Raw genomic sequence first — 24,988 nt, forward strand, 5'->3', positions numbered from 1 at the left:
CCCTTCTTAAATCCAAAATTCTAATTTTTTTTTAGCCTATTAGGCCCTCTCTAAATCCGAAATTTTCTATTAGACACAAATTTTTTTACATATTAAGAATCTTAAATTCAATGTAGTTTAATTTTGAAAAGTTTTACATTGGTACTTAAAAACTGGTTTTTAACAACTCAGATTATAGCACGTATATATACGAAAAAATTTTGAAATCGGCTCCCAACCGAGCAATCCCTTATTCGCCACTGAGAATAACCACAATAGTTTCTTTTGAATATATATTTCTTTTTTTTTTTAAGAAATAGTTTCTTTTGAATTAATCCTTTATTTTTTAATGTTTTCTTTTTCTCTTTTCTTTTGAGTTATTTGTGAGTCTATCTAAGGAAGCAATGACAAAATACATGACACCTTAACAATAATGATAATTCATGTCTGTAATTCAATTTTTTTATGTTTTGTTTTTATTGGGAATACATATATGGTTATGATTTGTTTGAGCATGCTAGGTGGAGAGTATCAGATTTTGACAACTTTTCCATGTTTTCAAAGAATTTTTTAAGTGTCTTAGAAAAAAGAATTTTTAAATGGATTAATTAATCAATTTAAATAGACTTAATTAATTTATTTGAATTTAATTAAACAATATTTCTTTAATAATCTCTTTCATGTAAGATTTTTTGTTTAATTGACAAAAGAGGTTTTGAACTCAAGTTAACCTTAATTAATTATTGAAAAAATGTATTTAATTTGTGAGATGAAGTTTTAAATGTTTCTTAGAGTTTGTTTTATATTTTCTTAAAATTTTAGTTCAAATTTATTAGGGGATAATATATAAATTTAACTATCAAATTAACTTAAGAGGTTAAGAATAGAAATCCTCGTAATATAACATTTATTATGGAATTTCAATATATTTTTGGAGTGGGAAAAAGATGTGGATAATGACTCGGTTCGGTAAAGAGTTTTTTGTGGTAAAATTAGAAGTTTGAGTCTTTAAAGGTTTTGACTAGTCAAATCACCAATACTTATGTTTGGTGAAAAAAATGTTTGAAAGAGCTTATTGACTCCGAAAAGTTAATTTTGAAAAAACTGGTTTTAGGAGCTTTTTCAATTAGTTTATTGTTTTATCTCTTTTGAAAGACATATTTACCCTTAATTACTATATTTTTACCCCAAATAAAGGCTTTAGCATATCATTATTTGTCATTTTACACAAACATCTATTAGCAATCACCTAAGTTTTACCAAACAAGTTTAAACAATCAGATAGTCAAATCAAATAACCAAAAAAGTAATCAGCTAACAGCTATCTTTGCCAAACGGAGATAAAAACTATTTTTAAGCCTTATTTACTAGCTTAACATTTTAGAATAATTGTTTCTTTGCTAAAAATTATGTTAAACTATAATTAAGAACTTTATAGGTGAAAATTGATAAGGGACGGTTTTGTAATGCTACATAATAAGATATATTGTGTATAATATTTTGTATCTCAATTAGTTTAGCAATAATGTATATTTTTCAAATATTATTTGTTGATGTAATCTCTTTAAAGACTATTTAATTAATAAGAAACTCAGTTGAGATCAAACACTTTCATGGCATCAGAGCTTCAAAAGGTCTACTAAATCTGAAACTCTATTTTTCTCACTATCTCTACCTTACGTCTAGGGATGGCAACGGGTACTCTACCCGCGGGTACCCGGCACTACCCGACTCTAATGGGACTACCCGTACCCTGTATAAAAGGGTATGGGACGGGTATGGGAAGACCCCCCAAGGTACCCGTTATCCGCCATAAATTTTTATATATTAAAAAATATTATTGTGTTTTAGATGTAAGATGTGAGATTTGAACACCAATCTTTTGTTTTTCGACTATTAAGCGATACAACTAAACTACTTTATTTTTATTGATTAAGGTTCAATTTGTTAAGTTTTTAGATGGATGATTTATTAAATTTATACTTTATTAAATTTGTAATATTTTTTGTTTTATTTATTGATTCTTAACAGGTAAGGGTACCCGCGGGTATCCGTGAATTAAATGGGACGGGTATGGGATGCAAAACATATACCCGTTAGGGTAATGGGAAGGGTACGGGTAATGAAAAAATAAACGGGTAAGGGTTTGGGATTGGCACTACCCGCGGGTACCCTACCCGTTGCTAAACGTAAGTTACGTCTTTGTGCATGAATGTTTTCCAATGACATTGCTTCTGACTAGTCAAGCTCAGTCACATATTCTCTCTTCTCACAAATCAATCATCAAATTTCTCATAAGCTTACACCAACAAATTTCTTGCTATGGAAGACACGGCTAATTCCACTGCTGAAAGGGAAAGTGTTGGCACATCATATTGATACAACCGTTACTGCTCCTGCTAAGGAGCTGCCTACCGGAGTTGTCAATACGATGTATAAGATCTGGGAACAACAGGATAAACATGTCCTCAGCTGGATCATCTTAGCATTACCTATAGGTGTTTTCTCTCAAGTCGTTGGAGGTTAAACTGCTCATGATGCGTGGACAAAGCTTGTTAAAATGTATTTCATAGGTTCTCGATCTCAAATTAGAGACCTTAAACATCATATGTACAATTTGAAAAGAGAGAATGGCATTATCTCAAATTGTTTGCAATTAGCAAAACATATAAGTGACCAGTTAACTATTTTACAAAGTCCAATTTCTGATGATGATTTGGTTTAGGCGACCTTGCAGGCCTTGGTTCAGCCATTGCTCATCCAGCTACTGCTGTTATAAACTCAGCAGTCCGCCCTCTATCAGTCTGTAACTTCTAGTACAACAAATACCATTATTCACCAAGCCACTTTTCCTTCCTCTAGTCCAATGACTAACATAATAACCCTTAAACATCAACCAATGCCCACCAAATTACACAAAATGGTCGTTCGTACTCAAACTGGAAAATTATGACCTCGAGCTCTTAAAGTTTCAGTTGATATTGTCACTCCGACATGTTATACACAAGCTTTACAAAATTCGAAATGGCGTGAGGCGATTCGTTTTGAGTATGATGCCTTGATTGATGATGGCACGTGGGAATTGGTGGCAGCTAGCCAAGCTTCTAAACTTGTTGGTTGTCATTGGATTTTTTTTTGTACCAATTTGAATCTAGATGGTACTATTGATCATTATAAAAGAATTTTTAGTTGCTAAAGGGTTTCATCGATGCCCCAATCTCGAGTTTGAGCAAACCTTTAGTCTAGTGATCAAACCTACTACGATTCAGGTTATTTTATCTATTGATATCTCTAATAGTTGGAATGTACGTTAGTTGGATGTATCAAATGTATTTTTGCACAAAACTCTTGATGCGGTTATATATAAGCAACAACCTCTGGGATATGTTCATCCATAGTTCCGCACACATGTTTGTCAGCTCAAGAAAAGCTTATATAGCCTCAAACAAGCACTACATATGTGGCATCACTATCTTACTATTGCTCTATGTGACCTTCGTTTTGTGTTATCCAAGGCAGATTAATCTCTTTATTGTTTTAATTCCAATAAAATTCGGTTGTTTTGTCTCTTGTATGCCGATGACATACTTATTTTGGGTTCCAGTGAACATGAGATTAAACGACTTGTCCTTCTGCTTCAGACTGGGTTTGCAATTCGGAATCTTGGGAAACTGAGTTATTTCCTTGGTTTGGAAGCTTATTACTTGACTTTACAAAGTCTTCATTTCAATCAGCATAAATATATTAAGGATTTCCTTAATTATGCTCGAATGATAGGTGTCAAGGGAATTTCCACCCCGTCTTGCACCTCAGCAACATCGTCCTTTGAGAATCGCGAATCATTTAATGACCCCATCTTGAATCAGAGAAGAGTCGGGAGCCTTCAATATGCTACAATCAAATGGTCGGATATCTGTTTTGCAATTAATAAAGTAAACCAATTTATGCATTGTCATACCACCGATCATTGGAAAGTTGTTAAGCGAATACTGCATTGTCTTCATTCCGCACAAACTCATGGTCTTTCCCTCCAATGTGGTCGGTTTCTCTATCTTGGTAACCAGAAATCCACCTCTAGTTTTTCTAATTTGCTCACACTGAATCTAGTGTCTTGGAAGTCACGTAAACAACGTACTATCTATTGGTCCTCGACTAAGGTTGAATATCGAGCTTTTTCTTCGATTACTGATGATGACATCTTTGCAGCAAGCCCCAAACCAAGGTTGGGGAAGTAGTAACGTAGTGCATCCCGTCATGGCGGGAGTGAGTCGAAAGAGAATGAAGAATCATCTAAAAACTTCGGTGTATCTATTTCGACGGATCTGCTCGATGTATCTACTTCGACGAATCTACTCGATGTATCTACTTCTTGGCGGATCTACTCGATGTATCTACTTCAGTGTATCTACTCGATGTATCTATTTTGCGTATCTACATGGGGTATCTACTCAATGTACTACTTCGGCATATCTACTCGATGTATCTACTTCAGCGTATCTACTCGATGTATCTTTTGGGGTTACTTATCCACCAAAGAGACTTGGGATTACTTGCTCACTAAGGGGACAAGTCTGAAATCAGCCTGCCCATTATATTTTAATGTTTTGCCATTTTTAATTACTGTTTGCCATTAGTTCCGATTTACTAGTTTACCACTTGTTTTCCCTTCACCCTAATAGTATCTTTATCTTGTGAACAGGGAGGTCTTTTGGTTTCATCCAATATGGGTATTTAAACCCGAAGGTTGTAAAAAAGAAGATAACTTTTATCAATCAAATCTTAATTTCCCTTTGAGAGTTGTTTTAGGGTTTATCCCTCTTAACAATGAGGATTTCTAATTCCTACAAGTTGTAGCTTGTAAATTCGGGGGTTTCATTGCTCCTTCAAGTTTAGCTTGAGAATATCTTTAATAGTTTACGATTGAAAACTATCCCATGTTACCCAAACTACATCACTTACTTCAGAAGTTATGTGGCTTCACATGTTGCTAAAAGAAATTGGCTTTAGGTCATCTAAAGCACCAGTTTTGTGGTGTGACAGGTTAGGCGCAACTTATTTCACAGCAAATCTTATTTTTTATAACCGAACGCTTGGAAATTGACTTCCATTTTTCATAACCGATCGGAATACGTGTAATGCTACATAATATGATATTTTGTATCTCAATTAGTTTAGATATCCTATATTTCAAATATTATGTGTTGTAACCATCTAAAAAATCAAGCCTAACTCTAGGGTAAATGACATTTTCAAAATGGAGAATTCCTTCACACTATAACAAGTGACATATTGTTTATAGATGCCTAATTAGGATATCTATCTCATTTTATGATGTACACTTCATCATCATGCCCAACAAAATAAAAAAAGTTTGGGAGGTTTTTTTTGTTTCTTCCTATCTTTGAAATTTACACCTTTCACATTCATTCACAAAAAAAAAAAAAAAAAATTAAGTAGAAATGTCACAATCATTCAATTTATGATTAAAATTAATTATTATATACATGTATAATCACTTTCCAATCATTGATTACTACCACATGATCTATTATATTCAAATAATAACATGAAAAAATCTAAAATTTCATATCTTTTGAACGGTGTAAATTTGATTTTTATAATGTCCGTTCGGTTGTTTATTTTATTGTTTTATTCTAATAAACACTAGGTAAGAAAATTGTTTGATTAGGATTAAAAAATAGTTTAATATTTATCTTTCATTAACAACAAATAATTAATAATAAGTAAGGTTAATTATAAATAGATCTTGTATAGTTTCGTGGATTTGTAGATGCATATATATGGTTTTTTTTACGAGAACAATTTTATGGTTTGCAAAATTTTGTATTTTTTTTATTTTGTCAAATTTGGCTGATAACGGCCTCGATATGAAAATTTTCAGAGTTAAAGTTGTTTAATATTATATTTATTATGAAATCATATTTTTTATTTTCCAAAATCATCATTTTTGGAGTTTTCTCTCTCTAAACATTAACTTTCTCTAATAAAAAAAACAACACATGAATTATCTCAAATCTAAAAAGTTGAAGCATTAAAGTTGCTTGATCGAATAAATGACTCCCCCACATGGAGAGTTAGGTATCTAATCTTAATACAGAGAAATACTGAAAAGACAGTGAAAGATTGCTTATCTTGTCATGGAACCGATTTAACTAAAAGCTCGAGCTGATAGTTAAGGCCCGATCATACATATCTTATATTAATCTCTGACATATCTCTCTACCCTCTACGCCCCCTCCCCTCCCCATTCGGCTCTATGTTTCAACTACAATCGTTCTTAATTTGTGGATCAGTTATTTCCTATTTCATTTAATTAATTTCCATGTAGTTGAAGCGTAACCAATAATATGAAAGTTCTGGTGATCCGTACTTCCACTACAAATCATATCAAATGTTATTCGCGCTATAAAAGCTAACCTAATAGGCTGTATAAAATATGTGATATTTATATAGATGTAGAATTTTGTATAGAAGAATCTTAACAATTAGTAATTTATTAAGTGGATTACTATACTCAGCCCCAATTTCACACTTTCAGCCCCGAAAAAAGACGTAACCGCCCTTTAACCAAAAATTGAAAATTCCAAACCCTCCCAAACTCTCTCAAACTCTCCCAAATACATTTTGATCCGAAATCAAAGACAACACGTTTGATGGAGAGCAATCCGTTATCACCGGGAAGAGACTAGAGTGACGATGTCCCTGAAGTCGAGGTATTTTTCCGATTAAACTTCCATTTAATTCTGTAATTTTTTTTTTAAAACAAAATTATGGTTCGGGGCTCGGGCGTGTGAGCATCACGCCTCACCTATTTACGGGTTTAACAGCCTATTTACGGGTTTAATAAGCTATTCTTTTTGCCAATCCGTCACGCGGACGTGATAGCCACACGTCCCACTGCAAGGTCGGGTATGTGTCTATCACGCCTCACCGTGTGGTCGGACGTGATAGCCAAACGCCCGACCTTGCGGTGAGGCGTACGCCCGACCACACGGTGAGGCGTGTGGCTATCACGCCCGACCACGCGTGACGGAATGGCAAAAAAAAAATAGTTTTTTCATCTCCAAAATCCATGAAAAGGTATTTTCGTCCTTTCACGAGGTTAGAGATGAGAATTTGGGACTGGATTTAACAACACCCGTTAACCTGATAAATATATTTGTACTTTCCTATACTTTCATTGTACGATCTATATATATATATATGTATAGAAGAATCTTAACATTTAATAATTTATCAACCGTTAAATCAATTTGTACGATCTAGGAATTTCCATATTTGCAAATCCATTTATATATATTAGGTAACATGACAAAAACAAATACGTAGTTTTACCAATTCTTAAAAAGAATCTTATGTTTTTTGCGGTTTATAAATTCAGATGGTTTATTAAATTTAGATATTTTCATTAAAAAGTATTGTTGCGTTTATTTAATTAAAAAAATATTCAGAGCAATTCTAAGTATGATTTTATAAATTAAATAAATCACAAATATTGTTTTAGTGAAAAATGGGTTGATAAATATTTTAATTGTAAACTTCACAAACTTCAGATTAGAATTGGACACAGTCCAGTACAGTCCAGTGTAGGATTCATGAATCTCCAGTATTTGATTGAAGTTCAGGGATTCCTAAACGGAAATCTTCAAGGTTGGAATTAAATAAAAATCTCCAACATTGAATTATCCCAAAAATTCGCTCCAATCCAATTTGGAGATTTCAGGGATTCGGTTATGATCCAATATAGTACAGAAATTCGATCATTCGGATATAAAATTATATATAGAAAGAAAATAAAGTTTGATACATGAAATAGAAATTTAATACTGATAAATTTTCAGTTCTTTCAATCCAATTCGGTTATCAGTCCGGTTTTGGATAAATTTCAGTCCAGTTCGGTTTTTTTGACAAAAATTCAACGGTCCAGTCCAATCTAATTCTCTAAAAAAAATCAATGGTTTTATTTTTCCTCGAATATTTGATCCAATTCAGCATCTTCAAGATTCAATATTTCATTCTCACAATTAATTACTTTGTCAAACATAATTTATTTACGAAATTAACGTACTCTTTTCAGTTATAATTATTGCTTTCATTTCCAATTATTATCACTGTAATCGCAACAATATTTGTAAAAAACAATAAAAATGAAAAATTTCCAAATCCTTGTGTTGATTTTAACTTTTCGTAGTGTCATTAGCTGAACCAGTAAACTTTTTATAGTAGAACTAGGAACCTAAAAAAGTTTTTATTTTTCAATCCTTGAATCCTTCGTCCAATCGTTTTGTTTTCAAGAAGTCAAGTTTAACGTACATTTTATAATCCAAAATCATTAAAATCAATTGAGAATTAATTTTTTTTGCACGCCTGCACCAATTTCATGAAATAGTCCCCAATTCTACTTCAAACATCTGTCTGTAAATTTTTAAACTATGAAACTGTGATGGTAAATCGATAAAACCAAATGATATATATATATAACATTAGTGTGAAAAAATCTGAGGTTTTGTCTGGTTTTGAAATGATAATTAGAATATAGTAGCAAAATGCACCACTATCACTATCTTAGGAAAATGAGGGTGCTTTCAGATTTCAATGATTAAAGAACATATTTCAGAATTTAATTATAATGTTTAAATCAACCCAACCGTAACTTGCCAAATTATTTAATATTGAAAGTTACATGCATGTATATATACAACATATATTTATCCTTAGCCTGACATTTGTCACACATAAATTAAAAGTTTGGACAAAAAAAATGTTCATACTTGACACCCATATCCCACTATAATTGAGTGTTTTATTTGGTGAGATCTCTTATTCATCATCGAATCAAAAAGATGTATTGGAACGGATTCAAAATTCATTGATAATAGATGTTTGAGGTGTTTTGTTGTGATTTATAGATGTTAAATTGATATAATAAAAAATTATGTGTTTTGTAAAAATTTAACGTTTTCTAGTGATGAGTGGATGTTCAAACCCTTTCTAATCCCGTTGAATTTGTCACTAGCTATATATATTGTTTTGGATCTGTTACTTTGAGACTCATTCCAACTAAAGAGAAAGCCTATCAAGAAGGTAGCCTCTGATCAGCGAAATGTGCCCAAGGCTTGAACCGCCTCATTTACATCACCGCTAAAGTCAAGAGAAAATCGTACTTTTACTAGCTACTTCCATCTATATAAGGGGTTCTCTCACACACACACACACATATCGCAGAAGCTACTGACTTTGGTATCTGAGTTTACATTAGGAGCCGACCTCAATGCATGTCAATCTTTCAGAAGGAGTCAATATCGAGAAGTTGGACCAGACCCAATAGGATGATGCAATGAACTTATATACACAGGATGATGTGCAAGATATTTCCCACTACCTTGTCAGGGGTAGCGCACGAATGGTATATAGAACTTGCGGTAAGGTCCACAAACTCCTTTAGACACCTTAGGGATCTTTTCGTCAGCCGATTTTGTAAAGGTAGTCAAGACCAAGCGAATCAGCACTAATTTGCACGATGTTCGCCGGCGGACTATATAGCCACTCCGTGATTACCTTATGTGGTATCTTGAAATGGCCTATTTTGTCAAGTCGCTAAACATGGAAGTTTCCACTGGTGTTTTGGTCAAAGGAACTGCTTCTGAAGCGTTTAGACAAAAATGCTACAATGACCCATATCGGTCCTTCAAAGAACTGGCGCCCATAGGCCAAAGCTTCATTCAGTATAACGATAACAAGCAATTGGGCGATTATGTATAGGCTAAAAAGGATAAGACTCGTAGGGAATACCCCCTCAAAAAGAAAATGAAAACAAGTGGAAGATAGAGAGGATTTCCAAAAAGAAAGGATGGAGAGTTGGAGCTCGGGCCGTAAAAAACGTGGCATTCGTGTCGGTTTGAGCAATAAGAAAGAAGGCCTGACAAGCTCAAGGTAAGGTTGGTTCAAGTGGCCGAGAATGTCCAGTATACGGAAGCTCGAGCTCTAGCTTCTCATAACTCGGTACATCAAACAAAACCTGAAGGAAGGAGTGAGACGCACTCTCAATTCGTGGAGTGCATCCTCTAAAGATAAGTTCTATAAGTTCCATAAAAAGCAAGCCCACTCGACAGACGAGTGTAATAACTTCAATTGGGAAGTCCATTGACTTCTCATTTATGGGTCCACCATCAGGATTAGGCCCGCGCAATGTGTTGATGAGTAGCACAACTCGAAAAGCCATGAACCCTAGGGAGACGGTGCCAAGCGCGCAATATATCTAGTCAGATAAATATCATACACTAAGGAATTCACAAGGTATATGGCCTTGCTCAATAAGATGGTGGGGTGAGAAAGATAAAGCCCTTTCTATCCATCCCCCGCTCCAAGAATGAGGCACTAGTCATCTCAACTGATATTAACAACTTCCTAATACGTACACTAATGGTGCAAATGCATCTCAGTCAACCTACTAACTATTTGAGTATTAATTCAATTGAAGGTGTCCTATAAGAGGCTCCACGAGAGTACTTTCCCCTTGTAGGACTATCAAATACAGAAGTTCCTTTCATTGGCACAATCACGTTAAATGGTAGTGATAATACAAACCAAAATTTTACTAGCAAATGTTACGCTGGACTATAATGTTATCATTGGAAGACCTATGTTACCTAGAAAAGAGTCTTCCACTAAGAGGATACACATATGCGGACTGGACAGGAGACTTAGATGAGAGAAAGTCCATGTCTGCCTACGTCTTTTTGCTTGGAAATGGGGCAATTTCTTGGAGCAGTAAGAAATAAAGTTGTATAGCCGTATCCACCATGGAATCTGAGTATGTGTCTTACTCATCTTCGAGCCATGAGGCCGTTTAGTTATATAGATTTCTGGATCACCTAAGCATTGTTACTGCAAGCTTTCCAGTAATAATTAGAAGTGATAACCAATCTGTTATTGCTTTTGCTAAGAATTTAAGGTTTCATAGCAAAGCAAAGCATATTGAGATTAAGTATCACTTTGTTAGAGACTTAATTTCATGCAAGGAAGTTTGTATGAAGTAATGCTTCAACTCATGCTATGGTTGATGGCCCTTTAACAAAACTTGTTAAGAGAGATTTTGTATGTAAATGTTTACAATTGAGCATGTCGGATAAGAAGTAGCTCACTCACATGTGTGTTTACCCTTATTTTGTTATTATGGTGACAAAGATAAAGATGCCGCTAATTTTTTAGTAAATGATAACTTGCTCAATAATTGAGGTTGTCTTGCTGTAACAATGAATCCGAGTTCATTATTGCAAGATAGAGATATGCATATAAGTGGATAAGTATGTATACAAAAGATTATTTTTAATCTAAGATTTCAATCATAGTCATTTAATGAAGTCTTCTGTTTGAGATAGCCGAAGGTAGTCCTATAATGAGAGAGGCTAAGGTTGGATGTTATGACACATCGAAACTAAAACCTTCGTATGATGTTGCTTTGAGCACAAACATGTGCTTCCTTCGGATGGAAGGAATTAAACACCATAGCACATGTTTTTCATACCATGTATACTTAGTGGCCAAGAGATGGAAAAATAGACAATCTCGCATTTTTCCTGATATGAAACTCACTTCATGAAATCATGTTGTTCTCAAAACATTATCCTTGATACCCTTAACTAGTTCAAAAAGTGTAATTCATTTTGGCTACCTTGGAAGGATGCTCTCACGAGTTAGGTGCAAATTCAGCTCGGAAATGAGCCAACTAGACAAGTAAAATGAATTATTATGGAAAGAACGTAGTAAGAGGGAAACATTTTATTAAGTCTCATTTTGAGGTTTTATGTTTAGCAAATCCGGATAGTTGTGCGTTTGTGCACGCTTGTGAAAATAGATAAATTATTGAGATGGTAATGGTTACAATGGATGTGATATAAAGTCTACGATAAAGCATACCTTTTTTTCTTAATCATACATGTAATACGAGAGGTTGTATATCTCCAATGAGTTTACAACATTTGATTTCTCGATTGTATGTCAGTCGCACGAACTATTTGCGACTATGAACGAGACAGAGTAATGAAGTATGTTTCCGTTACGTGCGAGTGTGAGATGTAACAATAAATGGAGTAAACGAGGCTTGTCCGATTTAATGATCCATTAAGCCCACCCGTATGCTTATGGATTAGAGTTTCTAGGGTTTAAACTTGCAATAAATAGATTAAGGAGGCTAAACCTAATAAAGATGGTATACAATACAACATTCACAACACTGAAATAACTGCAAATCGCGCCCCTCCCTATAATGCTGGACTATACTTGTAGTCGTTAGAACAACAACTGTGTACCAGCGCCTTTCTCTTATACGTGCAGAGAAGGTGGGCATCTCTTTTTGATGGCATCGGCGGAAAGTTTCCTACGGCGAGCTCGAGCAGCCGAAGGCCGGCCAATAAAGCCCTACCCTACTTATATCCAATTTCGGCAAGGTAATCCAATTGGAAAAATCTGACTGAACGTGAGGATGTTATGTCGATTTAATCCGTAGTTAAATATGTTATGTCGGCTTAGCAGCCAGAAGTTGAAGATTTCGGGCTATAGGTCTAAGCACCTAAACTCCCCTTTTTTGGCATGCTATAGTTATTAAAGTCTCTCGACGGCGGGAATGGGGGATTTCCGATAAGCCAGATGAAGCCAAAAGCTCTCATCTCTTCCTACACTAGTCGTTGCCCCCCCCCCCCAATATCTCGGTGTGTTCTTAGTTTTTGGAACTACGGTAATTGCTCTTTTAGTGTAGCCTTAATCTAGATTAGTTATACCGAATCACGGTTTGTTTCTTCCACACTGTCTCAACAGATATACGCTACAAATATACGCTACAAGAGATAAACCTAAATCTGTTGAATATTAATTAATAGATCTAGATTCATTATCTGTGTTTTTGAGGTGGGAGAAGATTCAACCAGGGTTTAATTTATTTATTTCCATAACACTTTTGAACTCATTTTTATTATGTCTTTTCCATTAAAAAAAATTAATTCTTATTTTTAGACTTAAAGAATTTAATTTCTAAATTAAATTTTAAAATTTTAAGACTAAAAATAAAAAAAATGTAAAAATGATATATTTTTTTTAGAAACTAGTTTTGAACTAATAAAAAAAATTAAATATATCCTATTACGTGTTAGACTTGTCCAAAATTCAATATTTCAATATTTTGGGCCTATTAGGTACTCCCTAAATCCAAATTTCTAATTTTTTTAGGCCTGTTAGGCCTCTATAAATCCAAATTTCTAATTTTTTTGGCATATTAGGCCTTTCTAAATCCAAATTTCTATTTTTTTTGCCTCTTAGGTCTCCTTAAATCCAAATTATTAATTTTTTTGCCTGGTAGATCATTAGAAATCAAATTTTTTAATTTTTTTACATTTCAGCCCTCCCTAAATCCAATTTTTTTTACATGTTAGGACTATTAAACGAAACCTGGCTTAATTTTGAGAAATTGCACATTAATACTTAAAATTGGTTCTTGACCATTCAAATTATAACACACATATATACAAAAAAGAAAAAAAAATTGAACAAATTCGATTTAGCAAAAAAAAAAAAAAATTTGAACGCACGTGTAATTAAAATCGGCCCCTAACCGAGTAATTCTGTATTATTCGCGATTGGATTCAACCGCATCAATAATAAAAGCTATGTGCAGTAAAGGTTGGAAAGCTAAAATTTAAACTTTAGGCAAATCAATAAAACATGAAATTAATCATTTTGGTGTATAATATTAATGAGTGGTTTTGAGACAATTCACTAAAATAATAATAATTAAGGTTGGTGGGGGTGAACAAGACAATTTTGAGAAAATTATGGAATATTTTTGGCATAAAATGTGGACTATATATCTTGATGGTGAATTTATAATTCAATAATATATAACATGAATATTCGCCCAATTTTAAGGAAAATAAAACATTTGTACAATCTTTTTGCAACTAATTGTGTAATAGAATTCTCTTTTGGGGGTTTCAATTATTATCATGTGGCCTTGTTCTACCCTAACTTTCCAACAAACAAAAAAAATCTGATGAGGTGTAAATTAATTATAACCTTGCCATTTTTTTCTATTACTATTATTATTAAAAATATATATGATATGATTGCCATGAATTCTTATTCCATTAGTTTTTTTTTTATGGAAATGCTTATACTTTCCTTAGATAGAAAAGAATAACAAGTACAATAAAACAGTAAGGAATAACACCTCACAGGATCCACGAAGGAATAAAAAAGACTACAATGAGCAAAACAAACCATTAAAGGTAAAAAGAATACAAAAAAACAATAAATCATATATTTCCTGGAAATCCAAATCTGCAAAAGAGCGTCTGCATTCCAATCTTCATCCTTTAAGCCCCTCCGAACATTTGGACATGAGTCCTTTCTTTTGTTGCAACCACATAGATATATTGATCTACGGATAAAATAAATCGTTTCCGCTCTTGCTAAATCCGAAAATGGTATAAATAAAAGAATTACCGGGAGCAGATACAATTCAGATGGATAAAGAGATCCGAAAAGATATATGAACACCAACTAAAAGAAAATAAGAACAAAAAAATAAAAAATCTAACCCGGTGTGAGGAAGAAGAAGGAAGACAAACTTCCTTCTTCCTCCTTAAAGTAGAACCAGAAGAGAGAAGAAAGTTTGAAGGAGAAGAGAAGAGGAGACAGTTATTGTTTTGTCTTTTTTGTTGCGGAGAAAGAAAAGAGGAGGTAGTTCTTCGGACGAATTATTATTCCATTAGTTACTGTGTTTAATTATTATATCTTTCAAAAAAAAATATTACATAAGTTGTTTTACTTAATTTCACCTATTTTCTCAAATTTTTCCTTTGATAAGAAAAATATGAAAAATTTATAAGAGAATATTGGGGGAAAATAGAGAAGATTATGCCTAGGGGTGTGCAAAAACCGAACCAAACCGAAATAACCGACCGAATCGAAGAATGTCAATTTTTCGGTTTAGTTTTCGGTCTATTAGGTTCGGTTTCGGTTTTATTTTTTATAATATTTCGGTAATTTTGGTCGGTTCGATTTTTAAATCAAAATTACCAAATTAACCGAACAGACCAAAATAAATTAAATATAATTAGAAATTAGATTTATTATATAATTAGTATATATCATTTATTATTCTAAGTTATATTTGATTTAAAATTATATTATTAGAATCTTTGTTAAGCATGATAGTTTTTGGATTTCCTGTAATTATATTATTGGTCTATTTAATATTTGTCTACCAATTTAGTACAATTGTACACTAATTCATATTGTCTGTAACTGTAACTGATTATATTATTGGTCTATTTAATGTTTGTCTACCAATTTAGTATAATTGTACACTAATTCATATTTGGAATTAAGATTCATTTCGTTTCTATATAAAATTTCTATGTTTTTTTCTTTCCATTCTTTTTTTTCTTTCAATCCAAAAAGAAAAATAAAAATAAAAATTGTTGTATATATAAGTAAATATCCAATAACATTATTAACGGTGTAATATTAACGTTACATAAAAATAATTGTTAATGAAATTTTTTAATATAAGAAAACCGAAAAACCGAACTGAACTAACCGAAATAATTCGGTCAGTTCGGTTCGGTTATTTATTATTATTTGGTTAGGTTCAGTTTTTATTTTTAAGGCTATTCGGTTTTTAGTTATTTCGGTTCGGTTCGATTTTCAGACCGAACCGACCGATGAACACTCCACTTTATAAATTTATCTATTTTAATTATATTGTAATTAATAAGAAGAGAGTGAATATTTTGTGAAAATAAGTCATTGAAGATGAAATACTTAGAGTATTATTATTATTATTTTTTAAGAAAAAGTTGATTAATGAAAATCAGAATATAATATAGAACAAATAAAATCAGAAGGTCTTAAGGATCATTCCATCACTTCTGACATAGAGTAGGCAACCCGGGTTATTTAATGACTTCTTAATTTATAAAATTTTGTTTTAAACAATATATAATTCATAATGGAAGGAGTATTTGTGTCTGTCTTTATTAATTTAAAAGATAAGGGCCAAATTTAACTCTAACGTTTCAATAAAAATGTAGATTTAGCCTTAAGTAAGGAATGATGCAAATTTAACTTTAACGTTTTCAAGAAAGATCAATTTTAGCCTTGTGTTACCAAAAAATTGGAAAGACCGGTTTGATTGTTATTTAACTGTCACATCAGACATTCCAAACAAGGTTGTCGATAAATTGAAGCAGTTTCCTACACTTTTTTCTTGGTTATTTGTAACTATATTAATAACACAGTAAATATTTTAAACAATTTTACAAAAAAAAGTGATCAACTTATATGTAACAGACTTAGTTGTTAGCATTTTAACCGAATTTTTATAATTTTGTTAGTAATGCACTAATTAGCTTAGATATAATTGATGTTTGTAAGGTATGAAGTGATAGTTAAATAACAATCAAACCAGTATTCTCTAATTTTCGATGTTGTAGAGCTAAGATTGATCTTACTTGAAAACGTTAAGATTAAATCTGTATTTTCCTTAACAAGTTAGGGCTAAATTTTGTCTTTCACCCTTAACAACATCATTGGAAAATATAGTAAATATTTAAATAAATGAAATTACAAATAAAAAATATACTCAAATAAATTATGATAAGTGTGTATTTGATCTTGTGACTGATAGTTCGAATGTCCAGGTGAATCTTTCGGAATCAACTTATAAAATAGAACATAAGGTCAGAGATGACCGGTGTCCGACGACCCTGCTCCGATGTCTAAGTCAGAAGGTGTTTAGAAATGGTTGAAGAGTAAGGACTAGTTGTAAGTTAGTAGTGTTAACGTACCATAGGATGTAGTCACACCTATCTATTTATAAGATCGGGTTGAACCCCTCTTCTTCTAGGAATCTTTTTAGTATTAGAACTCCTTCTCCTACTAGGAGTCTGGTTAGAGGAGAAGTCCTCCATAATATGGAGTGTTCAACCTAGCCGCATTGGGGTTGACAAATGTTCCATGGAAGCTTCTTGACTAATCCGAAGGTCTAGATTGCAATACATGGAAGTTGATCTGAAGACTCCTGAAATACTACGTGTCTAATTTGTTTTATATAATATCAATTATGTAATCCAGTTTTTCCAATTATAGGCACCAATTATGGTGCAATCTTAATTCTTTGGGCCAGCTGTTCCACCCATTTCAGGGGCCTACCAACCAGCGAATAAAGATTAGTCTGCATGTGGATATGGCTTAAAGGTGCCACCGCGATGGTGTGAACACTCCAGGATTACCTCGTGATTTCATCTGAAAAAAACAAATAAATGCTTATGAAAATATTAGGATGAAACTTCATGCTTATATTAAGGGCAAGAGTATTATAAATTAAGCAAATATCATTAATTTTTTTCTTTTATTTTTTAAGTAATTATTGGATATATTGAAAAAGATAAAGCTCTTTACCTTCATAAAGTATATAAACATAACCAATTGAAATACTTATTTGTGGAAATTAATTTACTTGAAAGAAAAGGAATATCCAATAAATCATTATAAAGACAATTTAGGAAAGATAATGCTTATTTTGAAAATATTTAATTAATGTAGAAAAGTTTCATAGTCAAATTAGTTAATACAACTTTAATAATTGCAAACATCAACATTGATTAATTAATTACTTGTTTCTCTTAACAACATTAATTTTTATGATTGGGAGAGATATTATAATTACTATTTTTGTAATTTATTTATTAATCCCTCCTTTTTTTAGGGAAAAAAACAAAAATAAATATGTCGATTTGTAAAAACAGTCCAAGTGGTTTAAAAGTTTACAAACATAAATTTTGTGCGAGAATAGGGTTAATTTCACCCATGGCCACTTGATTTTATTTTTTAACATTATGGCTATAAACTTTAAAACTTAACATGAAAGTCACTCAACTTTATATTTTTTAACACTCGTGGTCATTCAACACCTCAAAACGATCGTTGATGGTATTAAAATAAAAAATTCCAAGAATTAATAATATTTTAAACAACTTTAATTCTTAAAAATTTTCGTTTAATCCCTCAAATATTTAAATTATTAAACAGTCTAGTTCCTTTATAAGGTACGCAACTGTTGAATATGATAAAAGTTTTTTTTAATATAATAAAAAGTTAAGAACTAAATAATGTATTATTCTTCAAAAAAACAATGTGTTATTAAAATACGCAGATTAATTAATACATAGCTAGGAACTAATAAATTATTTAACCAAAAAGAATGGATTGAATCAATCATTAATGATAAAAAAATAATTAGTAACACTTCTTTATCAAGATTATGATGATGATTAAGGAGATCAAGATTTGTTTTAAACGTAACACTTTTAAATTCTTTCTAAATGTTATAGTACTTAATTAATTAAAAATTCCATATATAGTATCTCATATGACATTTATAGTAAAACTAATTAAATTGTATTTATCATGCTATAATTATAACATGATCCAATCAGGGGCGTATACAAGTATCTTCCGACCGCTAGAACCACCATGATAAGGGGTAGACTTGTCCACGGGCCCGGATACCCGCCCGCCCCGCCCAGGCCCGTGTTCTTTGGACCGAGCTTGGACAATGAAATTTACTCTTAGGCCCAGCCCGATCCAGACCCATTAAAATCCGCCTATTTTTTGGATGGGCTTGGGACATATGAAAATATCACGGACCGGCCCAGCCCAGCCCGCCTTATTAATATTAATTAGGAAATTTATATATTTATAATTAAATATTTATTTTAAGTATAAATTTGATTTTTTATAATTAAAAAGTATGTATATTTTTTAGGTGGACTTATATGGGTTGGGCTTGGGATTTGATTTTAAGCCCGGACCCATCTAAATTAATACTGGGCTGGGCTGGACTTGGGACGAGCATTTTTATATAAAAGCCCGTCAGGCCTGGCCCGAACCCGGCCCATATTAATAACGTGTTGGTTTAGCAGCCCCAAATTTCTAATATTTTTTTGCTTGTTAACCCCATAAATCCAAATTTCTACATTTTTTCTCTGTTAAGCACTCTCAAATCTAAATTTTTAAATTTTTTTCCTGTTAGTCTCTCCCTAACCAAAATTTTCTATTGAACACAATTTTTTTTACATGTTAAGAATTTTAGATACAATCTAAGCTTAATTTTGAGAAATTTTACATTGATATTTAAAAATTAGTTCTTGATCACTCTGATTATAAGATATATATATATATATATATATATATATATATATATACGAGAAAAAAATTTGAGCAAGTTCGATTTAGCAAAAAAAAATATTACGTACACATGTACAAAATAAGCCCCCAACCGACCAATCATGTATTCGTTACTGTATCCAATAGACCTGGCAATTATCGTGTTCGTGTTGTGTCAAAAATGAGTAAACCCAAACCCAACCCAAAAACTTTCGTGTCAAAGTCGTGTTAACCTGTTCAGGTTAGTGTCGATTTCGTGTCGTGTTTTCGGGTTACATGTAATTTTGTTAGGCATATATATTAATAATAACTCTTAAAAATATAAGAAGATATGGCACTGTTTTAAACATTTTATATCATTTTTAGATTAGTATGTTAACAATAATTATCGAAAAGTTCGATAATATCATGTTAGAGGGTCATGTAATGTGTTTATAACAATTTAGGAAATTCAAATCAATATTTGCAATTAATAATTATAATTTTATTATCTTTATTAATAAAGTGACATAAAAAAACACAAGAGAATATAACAATAATTTTCAATATCAATGTCATTTCGTGTCGTTTTCGGGTTCACATATCAACACTAATTCAACTAAAAAATTAGCGTGTCAGTTTCGTGTCAACCCAAAAATGACCCATTACCTATTAAACTCAACACTAACACGACCTGACCTACTCAACACGACTCGATCTGTCATTCCAAATATTTTGAACTTTACTTCAAATTCATAATTTGAAAAATGAAAACCTAATAAGTTAAGATAATAAGATAAGATAGGGTTTTTTTTTATACTCGTTATATTTATACTTTAATAAATAAGAAAAGTCATGTCTATTTTTAACCTAGTTTATCATAATATTTAATTTTTTAATTTCTTTAATTAAATTTTGGGTCAGTTTCGTGTTTTCGGGTTGACACGAAAATGACACGAAAATTAACGTGTCATTTCGTGTCGTGTCAACTTTCATGTCGTGTCATAAAGCCCTAAACACTAACACTAAAAAAGCATGTCGTGTTCGTGTCGTGTCATCGGGTCGTGTGTCGCTTTGCGGGTCTAGTATCCAATCATTTTTCTAATAATAGCATCTTGACTACTTTGTCATTTCATTTGTATTTGAGTAATGATATTATTATTTATTTTTTTTAAAGAATAATGATATTATTTATTTAGTTGTTGGAAATGAAATACAAATTAATGTATGGTTATCAGTTTTAGATTTTCCCATATTTATTTATTTATGAAGATTAATCATATTGAAGTAATCTCAATTAATTTAGAATAAATGGTAGAGATTAGTTATAGTATATGACAGTGAAGCTCTTAGCCTGTTGGTTGAGATCTTACATATGATCGTTGGGGTAGGGTGGGTTAGGAGTTTTTCTTTGTCTTTAATGTAATTTTTTTTTATTTAATTTAAGTGCATTGCACACAACTTTAAAAAAAATAGAAATAAAAAAAAAACAATTTCTTAACTAAGTATGATGACTTTTCAAAAGAAAAATATGATACTCTTTCCGAGTTTTATTTATATATCGTTTAAGTTATTTTTTGGCAAACAACAATTAGGTCTTTTATATTTTATTTTTTGATTCATTAAGTCTTTAGTCTTCTATTTGGATAAATTAAACATCTGATTTTTTTTTTGTCTCATTAAATCTTTGGTGACAAAAAAAAAATAATTTTGAACATAAAATTCGGTTAACAAATTGTTATTCATTATACCTGCATTCAAAATTTGTATTTTTAACTCTTTGAAAGTAGTTTTGGATGTGTAATATGTTTATAGGAAAACTGTACAAACCTTAATTCAAACTGTAAAAGATATATTTTTTTAAATAATTTTAAATACATATGAAGTTAATAACTTATTTTTAATAGAATTAGATGTTCACACCTTCAGAAGTTTGATCATAGTCTTGAGGGCCTCCTCAGAACCCTTCAGAAGGAGCTGGAGGCTGTGCTTAGGCAGGAGGAGTTCCTTTGGTTCCAGAAGTCTCGGAAGTCCTGGATTAGAGATGGGGATCGTAATACCAAATACTTCCATCTCTCTACCCTGATCAGAAGGCAGAGAAATAGAATTGAGGCCATTAAGGATTCTAATGGTGATTGGGTTTATGAAGATGAGGTTATTCGGAACTTAGCCCTGGATTTCTACAGAGAGCTGTTCAAAGAGGAACCTGTTCTTTTGGAGAGGGCTCACTCTATTGCTACATTTCCTTTAATCAGTGAGGATTGTAGTCAGGAGGCCTTTCAACCTATTTCCCGAAAAGAGATTGACCAAGCTATCTTCAGCATTGGGGCTTCTAAAGCTCCTGGGATTGATGGTCTTCCGGCGGGCTTTTACCATAAGCATTGGGATGTAGTGAAGGAAGGCATCTATAATTTTGTCTTGGGGGTGTTCAGTGGTTCGAAGGATATTGAGCTGGTTAATAGAACCCTCCTGGTTCTGATTCCTAAGATTGATAAGCCTTCTTCCTTTTTGCATATGAGACCTATCAGTCTTTGTAATGTTCTTTACAAAACTGTTACAAAGATTGTGGCTAATAGAATCCGTGGCATTCTTCCTGCGATCATTTGTCAGAATCAGGGTAGCTTTGTGCCTGGTAGACAAATGATGGATAATGTGGTGATCGCCCAAGAGATGGTCCACACGATGAAGATTAGGAAGGGGAGGAAAGGCATTGTGGCTCTGAAGCTGGATTTAGAGAAGGCCTATGATCGAATTAATTGGGATTTCTTGATGGAGAGCCTTGAGAGAGCTAGAATCCCGGACAGTTGGAGAAGTTTAATTAAGGTATGTATTTCTTCTCCTGTGTTTCAAGTTATGGTCAATGGGGATATGTCGGAGGAATTTTCCCCGGGCAGAGGAATCCGTCAGGGGGATCCTATGAGCCCTTTCCTTTTTGTTATTGCTATGGAGAGGCTCTCTCACCTGATTCAGGATGCGATTGATAATGGGAGTTTCCACCCTGTGGCGATCAACAGCTTCTGTCCCCAGGTGACTCACTTATTCTTTGCAGATGATGTCCTTATCTTTCTTGAGGGTAATGAGGAGCAGTTGAGAGTCATTATGGATATTCTGGATTGTTTTTGTTCGGCCTCTGGGCAGAAGCTTAATATCCAGAAATCTAGGATGATGTGCTCTAAGAATATGAATCAGAGAGTCTGTAAGAGATTAAGTGATCTCTCAGGTATTCCTCTTACTGATTCTCTTGGGAAGTATCTGGGCGTTCCCCTCCATAGTGAGCGTGTGTCTAAAGGCTCCTTCAAAGAGACTTTGGATAAAGCTAATTCGAAGTGTGCCATTTGGAAAGCCAAGACTCTGTCTCTCGCTGGCCGCCTCACGTTAATTCAATCTGTTAATTGTGCTGCTCCCAATCACATCATGCAGGCTTGTAAGCTTCCGGATCCTGTGCTTAATGATCTTGACAAGATTAACCGTAGGTTCCTGTGGGGGGAAGCTGCGGAGGGCAGGAAGATCCATCTTGTGCCTTGGAGTGAGGTTTGCCAGCCTAAAGATTCTGGGGGTCTGGGTATTAGGAAAGCAAAGGACAATAATAAAGTTTTATTAATGAAACTCCTTTGGCGTATGTGGCAAAACCCTTCCTCTCTTTGGGTTCGCCTCCTTTGTGGTAAGTATCGGAAAGACAAAATCTTCGGGGGCCCGAAAGAGAGAGTTGCTAATTGTTCCTTCCTCTGGAAAGGACTTAGTGCTGTGTTTGATGAGTTCTGCTTGGGAGTTGGCCTGGAGGTGGGGAATGGTAAGTCCATTAGTTTCTGGTTTGATAACTGGATTGGGGATAAACCGTTAATTGAGGTGTGTTCTTCCCCCCCGCCTAGTGATATACGCAACTGGAGGATTGCCGATATGGTTGACTCGGAAGGGGACTGGATCTGGTCAAAGTTTGATACTTTCTTTAGCCTTGAGACTCTCCTTAGAATGCGGGGAGTGAAGGTGAGTAATCAAGAGGAAGACTTGGATAGGCACTGTTGGGCGCTGACTAACAATGGAGTTTATTCTTGCAAATCGGCCTTTGAAGCTTTCTCTCTCTTTAGATCTGATCCTCCCTCGGATGTGTGGAAGTCGATTTGGACCCTTAAAGTTCCTTTCCGTATTAGGAGTTTCCTGTGGCTGGGCGTTAAGGACAGGCTTCTTACTAATTCGGATAGGCACAGAAGGCACTTGGCTGATTCTGGAGCTTGCAGTAGATGCAGAGGCCATGTTGAGACTTTGTGCCATGCTCTTAGAGATTGCTCTAATAGTAAAGAGGTTTGGAGGAAAATTCTCCCACACCATATTTTCTCTTCCTTCATGGCACATTCTGAGGTCGACTGGTTCTCTGATGGTGTTAGAGGAAAGTTGCTTCCATACATGGAGCATGGTGACATTTTGTTTGCTATTATTTGTCACCAAGTTTGGAAATGGAGAAACGAGGAGATTTTTGGAGATAAAACTGTTTTTATGACAAACTTAGCTGATTTCTTCTCGAAAAAACTTTTCTCTATTATCGATAGTTTCAAAGGAGAGTCCCTTGCCAGAGCCTCTCAGTGTTGTGATGTCCATCTCGTGGGATGGAGCAGGCCAAGAGAGGGGGTTGTGAAGCTGAATACTGATGGTTCCTGCCTCAGTAACGGTAAGATTGCGGCTGGAGGTGTGCTTAGAGATGTAGGGGGCGTCTGGCTTTCTGGGTTCTCCCAGAATTTAGGGTTGGGTTCTTCCTTTTCTGCGGAGCTCTGGGCTATTCTTACTGGAATCAATCTTGCTAAAAGGCTGGGTGTTAAGAGGCTCTCTGTGGAGTCTGATAATTTGGAAGCAATCAAAATGATTTCTGAGAATCATTCTATGGGTCTTAACAGTCGCAACCTCATCAAAGCTATTATAAGGCTTTGCTCCTCCTTTGAGTTCGTAGAGTTCAGACACATTTTTAGAGAGCAGAATCGTGTTGCTGATCGCTTGGCGGCGGCGGGCCATGAAGGGACGTTAGGCGTTACTACCCTTCCTGTTTCCCCTAGTTTCATCTCTCATCTTCTCTTAGAAGATAGGATTGGGGTTAGCTTCCCTAGGCCTGGGTAGTTTGTTGTTTTTCGTTTTTCTTTTCCTTTTCTACCAAAAAAAAAAAAAAAAGATGTTCACACCTTACTAATCTGGTAATCAATGGCTTAATCAGACAAGAAAAAATAAATGCTCAAAGGCTTAATGTATTCAAATAAAAGATCAAATACTTAATTAATTAAAAAATGATAGATCAGAAGTTTAATGATATTTTTTACTTTTTTTTTTTTTAATTAGTAGTGAATCGGGATCATAGTCGAATTTCTCACCAATATAATTAAATTACTCATTTCGAAAAAATGAAGTTCAAAAGGCGCAATAATACGCTTAGGAAATTAAAGGAATATGTATGATGTATATAAATATGTTAAAAGATGAATAATGACAACATCGGGTTCTATGGTGTAGTGGTTAGCACTCTGGACTTTGAATCCAGCGACCTGGGTTCGACTCCCGGTAGGACCTGTTTTTTCAACTCAGGCGTAATTACACTTTTTTTTTTTTTTGTTTCAATTCTATTTTATGTTTAATTTTCTAAATATGTTTAATTAACATTTCTCGGGTAAATTACACCTATGGACACTGAAGTAGACTTATTTTAATATTGTGGCCACTAAACTTTAATTCTTAACAGTATAACCACTGAATTTTACATGTTTTAACACCGGTTACAATTCAACTTTAACCAATTCCTCAAAATGAT

At 33.5% G+C, this 24,988-nt stretch overlaps 1 non-coding gene across 1 annotated transcript; it reads left to right on the forward strand.

The window, feature by feature from the left end:
- Positions 1-24,678: 24,678 nt before the first annotated feature.
- On the forward strand, positions 24,679-24,750 carry TRNAQ-UUG (transfer RNA glutamine (anticodon UUG)). Its single transcript has one exon. It is a non-coding gene; the product is annotated as a tRNA-Gln (tRNA).
- Positions 24,751-24,988: the final 238 nt, after the last annotated feature.

Source organism: Euphorbia lathyris, chromosome 5, assembly GCF_963576675.1.
Source record: "Euphorbia lathyris chromosome 5, ddEupLath1.1, whole genome shotgun sequence".
Classification (NCBI taxonomy): domain Eukaryota; kingdom Viridiplantae; phylum Streptophyta; class Magnoliopsida; order Malpighiales; family Euphorbiaceae; genus Euphorbia; species Euphorbia lathyris.